Source organism: Aegilops tauschii, chromosome 1 (genome assembly GCF_002575655.3).
Source record: "Aegilops tauschii subsp. strangulata cultivar AL8/78 chromosome 1, Aet v6.0, whole genome shotgun sequence".
Classification (NCBI taxonomy): Eukaryota; Viridiplantae; Streptophyta; class Magnoliopsida; order Poales; family Poaceae; genus Aegilops; species Aegilops tauschii.
The window spans coordinates 325,936,381-325,944,192 of NC_053035.3; the positions used below are offsets into that span (position 1 = coordinate 325,936,381).

General features: G+C 44.5%; 1 long non-coding RNA gene across 3 annotated transcripts; it reads right to left on the reverse strand.

Moving 5' to 3' along the window:
• Positions 1-1,480: 1,480 nt before the first annotated feature.
• On the reverse strand, positions 1,481-6,419 carry LOC141021435 (uncharacterized). Of its 3 annotated transcripts, none has more exons than XR_012182755.1 (4): positions 3,786-6,419; positions 3,558-3,639; positions 3,369-3,448; positions 1,481-1,751 (listed from the first exon to the last, which is right to left on the reverse strand). It is a non-coding gene; the product is annotated as an uncharacterized lncRNA (long non-coding RNA). The 3 variants fall into 3 exon arrangements; XR_012182754.1 differs by having other exon boundaries at positions 3,749-6,415; XR_012182753.1 differs by having other exon boundaries at positions 3,558-6,385.
• Positions 6,420-7,812: the final 1,393 nt, after the last annotated feature.

The following is a 7,812-nucleotide window of genomic DNA, read 5'->3' on the forward strand; positions in this document are numbered from 1 at the left end:
TGATGCATTATGGGCCTATAGAACTGCATATAAAAATCCTATGGGTATGTCTCCGTATAAAATGGTTTATGGAAAAGCATGTCACTTACCTCTCGAGCTAGAACATAAGGCATATTGGGCCATTAAAGAGCTCAACTATGATTTCAAACTTGCCGGTGAGAAGAGGTTATCTGACATTAGCTCACTTGATGAATGGAGAACCCAAGCCTATGAGAATGCCAAACTGTTTAAAGAAAAAGTTAAAAGATGGCATGACAAAAGAATACAAAAGTGCGAGTTTAATGTAGGTGATTATGTATTATTATACAACTCTCGTTTAAGATTTTTTGCAGGAAAACTTCTCTCTGAATGGGAAGGCCCTTACGTTATTGAGGAGCTCTATCGTTCCGGTGCCATAAAAATCAACAACTTCGAAGGCACAAATCCGAAGGTGGTGAACGGTCAAAGAATCAAACATTATATCTCAGGTAATCCTATAAATGTTGAAAGCAATGTTATTGAAACCGTAACCCCGGAGGAATACATAAGGGACACTTTCCAGAACGCTTCAGACTCCGAAAAGGAATAGGTATGTGGTACGGTAAGTAAACCGACTCCAAAACAGTTCTAATGGCAATTTTCTCCGTTTTGGAATATTTAGAAAACTAGAAAAATAAGAGGCAGTCCGGGAAGGACACGAGGGCTCCACGAGGGTGGAGGGCGCGCCCTACCCCCCTGGGCGCGCCCCTGCCTCGTGGGCACCTCGTGTGCTCTCCGGACTCCATTTTCTTGCACAATACGTATTTTGGTCGGTAAAAATTCATTATATAATCTCCCGAAGGTTTTGACTCCTGTATCACGCAAATATCCTCTGTTTTTGTTTCGAGCTGTTTCTGGCGCAGATTTGGAGCAAGATGTCATCTCAGGATTCCGACGGAGAGAGCTATGTATCACACCTCACTGCTGATCCCAAGACCTATGGAGATCTATCTCCTTGTGGTCGAACTACGGATGAGGAGGAGGATGCTCATTTTATGAAGATCAAATAATCAAGTTCGGAGGAGGAAGATGTCCCTCTACCTCAACCCTGGGATATGCACGTGAAGTTTAAGAAGTCTAGTCTCCCTAAGAGGGCTAAACTGTCTAACAACTGATCTATTCCTTCTCGTTTTAGGAAGAAAAGCAAAGGAGATTTATGTGACAAGATCTTGAAGCTGGAATCGGAGGTCGATGATTTGAAGGAGGAAATTGCTCTTCTCAATTACAACATGAAGAAGTTGAAAGCACAATTGTCATCATCACCATCATCTTCCTCGCCTCTGAAAAAGGAGACATAATCATATGGGTATGGGCACTCCCCTTGGCAACTACCAAGCTTGGGGGAGGTGCCCCGGTATCGTATCACCATTACTGTGGCACCCCGGCTCAGAGAAATCGGAACGCCCCGTATTCCAGCCCAGATATCGAGGAGAAGTCTTCTGGAATACGGCACTGCTTAGCATAGAACAAACCAACTTACTATTATTACACGAATATGAATACAAGGTCTCCGATATTACAATGAATAACATCGGCACGGCGACACTACGCCATCCTCGGTTGCTCTATGCAAGCAGCAGAACAACTCGAAGCAGCGGAAAAACTTCTAGCAGCGGAACAACGACAATGGTGGTGAACTCCACTCCGCGGGGACTCTGGCTGGAACGCTTATCCTAGCTCGCAAACAAAGAATCCACGACAAACAAGCATTCAAATCCGGCATGACCTGCAAACTGGCATGACACGCCAGGTCAGTACATTGAATGTACTTGCACGCTCACAGTAACCAGAAGCATTCAAGACAAACAACAGCATGGCAATTACAGGTTAAACGGGAATTAACATGAGATCCTCATAACAACATGACATGAGCAACATGAACATGATACATCTAGAACAACATGAGCATGGCTTGAACATATGAATCTGACGATACTAGCATGCAACATGATGACACTATATGCACTATTTATTCTGCTCGGATTACTACGTAACCATCACATGCATCACTTACCAACCTCGGACATCACATGATTATCTCAGGATCAAATCAAGCTTGGTATAAACAATACCGTAATAATCATCAAATGACCACAAGGAGCTTGATCTTTACCCACGATTCTCGCACAACATCACGAATATCCAACAACTCGGTATCCTCGATACCACGGTGATCATTCCGGCGATCACAACCATGACCAACACTTGGTCTCAAATGGTGATCTTTCCGGCGATCACAATCAACTTATCTCATCATCGAACCGGGGTTGTCATTAATCAAGTTATTAATAATACTGTTGACTCACAGTGGAACCGACACGAACTGGGCCCTTATCCACGGGCGCAGCTATCGATAGATTTAATATACACTCTGCAGAGGTTAGTACATTGTACCCACGCTACGGAACCCATGGCCTCGCACTCCCATTTGGGTGGACCAACGGCGTTCCGACAAAACCGATCTATTGCCATGACACTCTCTCGGCCACTCCGACCAACTCCCCTTTGGGCTAAGTCATGGGTGGCCCCGTGTCTACCAAAGACACAACAGCCACCGTCGTGGCCCGTCCCAAACAGGGACAAAAGCGCTTATCATCCAATCTACGGGCACACAAGGTTATGTCCGCCTACCTGATCAGGGTAAGCACGTCCATAACCTTCCCTAGTTGGAGGCACCGACGAGAGGCACGACAATAGACCCAGTTAGGACCTTACCATACCGGCAAGTGTGGTTGCACTGGTCAGCTCGATATGGTGGCACCATGACGCAGCCAACAGTTGTTCAAGTTCAATTTAATCCGGTTAAACTTGAATGCAAATATGCTGAGCCATGATAAAATAACATGATGCAATTGCAAAGCATGAGCATGATATCAACATAAGCATGAGAGTACGACATAACTATCCACTATATCAACAATGAATCATATCCAACTGAGCATGGCATATTGACTAACATGAACATCACAAGTACATACTTCTTAGAAACATAGCATGACCACTAGCATCGACAATAAATATCATACAAGAACATAACAACAATGCAAGCATTTAACCAACGGGATGCAATGAAACATGCATAACAACGGCACTCGAAACAGACGATAGTCATGCACCGAAGACCATTACCGACATCAACATGTACTACTAGCAAGCATAAGCATATGAAAGGAATACTGGCAACTAGCAGGGCATGATAACCAGGTGCATAACAACGTAGCAAGAAAGTAAGCACTAACCCAGAACCAACAACGATAACCATATTTTAAACAAGCAAACATTTAATAAATATTCAAGTTGAAAACCATGGCTACTGCATGACTATCATGCAAGTGGGTATTGTGGCTTGCCTGGGGGTGAAGAAGGCACCGAGAAGGAGTGCGGTGAAGCCCCGAAAAGATTTGCCGGAAATAGTTCTCTCCCGGAGGGGCTGTTTTAAGCGTAAGGGCAAAATGGTCATTTTCATAGTGTCAAACCATAGTTAAAATGAAACCAATAGAACGGGTTCGACGAAACGAAGACGTGGGCTTTGGAATCACCTCATTTGGAGTTGTGGTTAAAAAGATATGAAGGGTTGAAGTTCAGGGACTTTTCTGCAAAAATATCATCACAAACAAGTCCCTGAGTGGATAAGACAGAGGCGCAAAGTTAGAAAGACGCTTTCTGATTAAGAAAACGCATTCTGGGCTGAAACAGAGAGGAAATACGCTTCCTCTAAAATAAAACGTACTCAGTGGAAAGTACGCTTTCTTTACGCGAAAACGTACTGGAGTGTTTTACGCCTCCACTTAAACACGTGGCAGAGGCGGGGCAGGGGCTTGAGCAGCTGACGTGCGGGTCCCACGGGTGGGGCCCGTCACTTATCCAGGTGAGCGTGGCGGGGCCGGGCTCTGGGTCGATGACGAGTGGGGCCCGCCACATCTTCTCTCTCCTCCCATGCCTCCTTCTTCTTCCCCCTGCGTCTGCTCCTCCTCTCCTCGACAGAACGCAGGGCAGGGGCGCTGCTGTCGCCAGGCACGGTGGCTCCGGCCATCTCCGGCCAAGGGAAGGCCACCGGCGAGCGCGGAGCGGCCCACCGCATCCATCTAGAGAGGAAACGAGCGCCGGGGAGAAGCGGGATGGCGGCGAGGGGTTGCAGCGGCCGAGGGCAGAGGCGGCGGCCCACCTTGGGAGCCGCGGCCACATGCACTCCGGCGACGAACGAATGGGTTGGGGAGGCTCTACGGGGCACGGAGGAGCCGATGGTGATGGTGGAACGGAGGGAACGGGCTTGGTTCGCCGGAATCGAAGCGGACAGAGACGGCGGCCATGGCGGCGATGGTGGACATAGAGAGCTCCTCGAGCTCGTTTGAGAGGCTGGGCGGGACCGGAGGAGAGTTGTGAGGCTGGTGGTGAGCTCGGAGGTGCTCGGGGTGGGCTTATATAGCCGCGGGGCGAGGTGCCGCGCTGTCGTCGCCGCGGACGCGTGGCCGGCGCCGCGGACGCGTGTGCGCGTGCATGAGCTCGGGGAAGGCGATGGGGAAGTGATTCAGAGCTCACGGAGGAGTAGACGACGCGGAGAGCAGAGGAAGAAGCCGAGCACCATTAAAACATGTCGGGGCACTGTGCTGCCGTGGGCGTTCGGCGGCGAGCGTCGGTGAGGAAACGGACGAAGGGGGAGAGGGGTCCAGGGGAACGGCGACGACACGGGCCAGCTGCTGGACACGCTCATGCGCGCGAAGGCGACGAGAGGAGGAGGGGGTCCAGCACAAACAGCCACTGGACGCAGCCACTGCACACAGAGCGCGTGCACAGGCCCGCCATTGTCGTGATCACCGCGTGCACTGGCATGAGGAGGAGACAAATGTCTAGCAAATGTTGTCTAGTGGTAGGTTCATCCATGGTAGGTTGCAAATGCGGTGGTAGTTTGGTTAAAAGAGCTTCGGTTGAATGGTAATTAACCTCTGAAGTTTACTGCAGTAAACTTGGATCAACACTGCTGATCAACAGGAAGGAGTTTGGAAGCAATGGAGTTGTCTGGTACGTTTAGGGTAAGAAGGACTTTCACCCTGGTAACTTGGAGCGGATTAGGATCAAGATTTAATGTAGTTGCTTAACAACCACATAAACTGGTCCAGAAACTAGATTAGGATGATGCACTCTGATGAAGCATCAACTTGAGCTCAAATTGGGCAAGGCAGAGCCATATGGTCCTATGAAGATGCTCAAAAAGTCTCATACCAACTGGCCAAGCCAAACTGGTACTTGCTTCACAAACATCTCCTCTGGACAGAAACTGGCAAAAATTCTAGGGGAATAATGGCTTGATGAAATATGCCCAAAATGGGTGGAGGCAGGTTATATGGATAATAGAAGACCTAGAGAAATTGTCAGCCATAATGGAGCGAGATAAAATATACTTGCTTCACAAACTGAAATTTTGGACAGAATCAAAGAATAGAAGATGAGCTCACATGGAGGCATGACAGGAGCTCTACTTTGGTGGAGGGCTATGATAGGATGATATGAGGGACCATGAAAAATGGCAACTCATTCGGATATGCCTAGCTTGCACCTCCTTCACAAAGCTTCTTTTTGGATAGAAACTTTGGAAAATCATAATTAAATAATTACTAGGCAAATGAGGTTGCATTTTGGCATGTGGCAATGATATGGACAGGAAACGGTGTCCAAGGAGTTTGAGGTCAATTGGGAAAATGAAAATAGCACTTGCTTCACAATGTGCCATTTAGGGTAGAATAGGAAATGAATTATTTGAGCATGATGATAAACATGACAAATGAAATATTTTTCCATATTTGAGAAAGATATGACCCAAACAATTTATGAGAATTATTTGGGAATTTTAGGAGTGATGGAAATAAAGGTTGCTTCACAACCTAGGGCAATTTGAGTTATTCCTTTAATAGAAAAGGAATATTCCCAATAAAAAGAATATTGGGATTTGGGCTAGGATGAAAATGACAGGGTCTAGGGAAGGATTTGGGTATGACAAGCCACTCTGGAAGCAAAGAAGAGTCCATCTTCTTCACTTTCTAGACCACAAAGCCACGGAAAAAGAAAACTCAAGCAAAAACCTCAGAAAAATAAAAGAAAAAGAAAGGGCCAAAAATCAGGCTGTCACAATTATACTCCTATCTTTATCGTTTTTCTTAGTTCGATCCTTTTAGTAATATCTTGATCTAGTAGAATAAAGTTTTTGGTATGATTTAGTTTTGAGTTTTGCTTTATGATCCCTTTATGTAATCGAGTCCGTGAGCTATATAATAAAGATTAGTGTTGAGTCAAGGGCTTGATTATCTTGCTATTCTTGGGGGAATAAAAGAGAAAAAAAAGAATAAAAAGAAATAAAGATATCATATTGATCTTATGGAGAGTAATGACTTCGCATAGAAAGAGTATGATGATTAAAAGTTGTTGAGAGTTGACAAACATAGCTTTGGTCATCGTTGCAATTAATAGGAAGTAATAAAGAAAGAGAGGTTTCACATACAAATATACTATCTTGGACATATTTTATGATTGTGAGCACTCATTAAAATATGACATGCTAAAGAGTTGACGTTGGACAAGGAAAACAACGTAATAGGTTATGTTTCCTTGCATCTGAAATAAAGTATATTGTCATGGATCATCCAACATGTTGTGTTTGCCTTTCTCCCTCATGCTAGCCAAATTCTTTGCACCAAGTAGAGATACTACTTGTGCTTCCAAATACCCTTAAACCCAGTTTTGCCATAAGAGTCCACCATATCTACCTATGGATTGAGTAAGATCCTTCAAGTAAGTTGTCATCGGTGGAAGCAATAAAAATTGCTCTCTAAATATGTATGACTTATTAGTGTGGGAGAAAATAAGCTTTATACGATCTTGTGATGTGGAAGAAATAAAAGCGATGGACTGCATAATAAAGGTCCATATCACAAGTGGCAATATAAAGTGACGTTCTTTCGCATTAAGATTTTGTGCATCCAACCATGAAAGCGCATGACAACCTCTGCTTCCCTCTACGAAGGGCCTATCTTTTACTTTTATCTTCTACCTTAGGCAAGAGTCATGGTGATCTTCACCTTTCCTTTTTACATTTTATCCTTTGGCAAGCACATTGTGTTGGAAGATCCTGATATATATATCCAATTGGATGTAAGTTAGCATGAACTATTATTGTTGACATTACCCTTGAGGTAAAAGGTTGGGAGGCGAAACTATAAGCCCCTATCTTTCTCTGTGTCCGATTAAAACTCCGTAACCATAAGTATTGCGTGAGTGTTAGCAATTGTGAAAGACTAAATGATAGTTGAGTATGTGAACTTGCTGAAAAGCTCTTACATAGACTCTTTCTGATGTTATGATAAATTGCAATTGCCTCAATGACTGAGATTATAGTTTTAGTACTCAATGAAGTTTCTGATTCATACTTGACATTGTGAATAGATTATTACTTGAGCATAAGAAATCATATGACAATATATATATATGTTGCTGTTATAAGAATGATCATGATGCCCTCATGTCCGTATTTTATTTTATCGACACCTCTATCTCTAAACATGTGGACATATTTTTCGTTATCGGCTTCCGCTTGAGGACAAGCGAGGTCTAAGCTTGGGGGAGTTGATACGTCCATTTTGCATCATGCTTTTATATTGATATTTATTGCATTATGGGCTGTTATTACACATTATGTCACAATACTTATGCCTATTCTCTCTTATTTTACAAGGTTTACATAAAGAGGGAGAATGCCCGCAGCCGGAATTCTGGGCTGGAAAAGGAGCAAATATTAGAGACCTA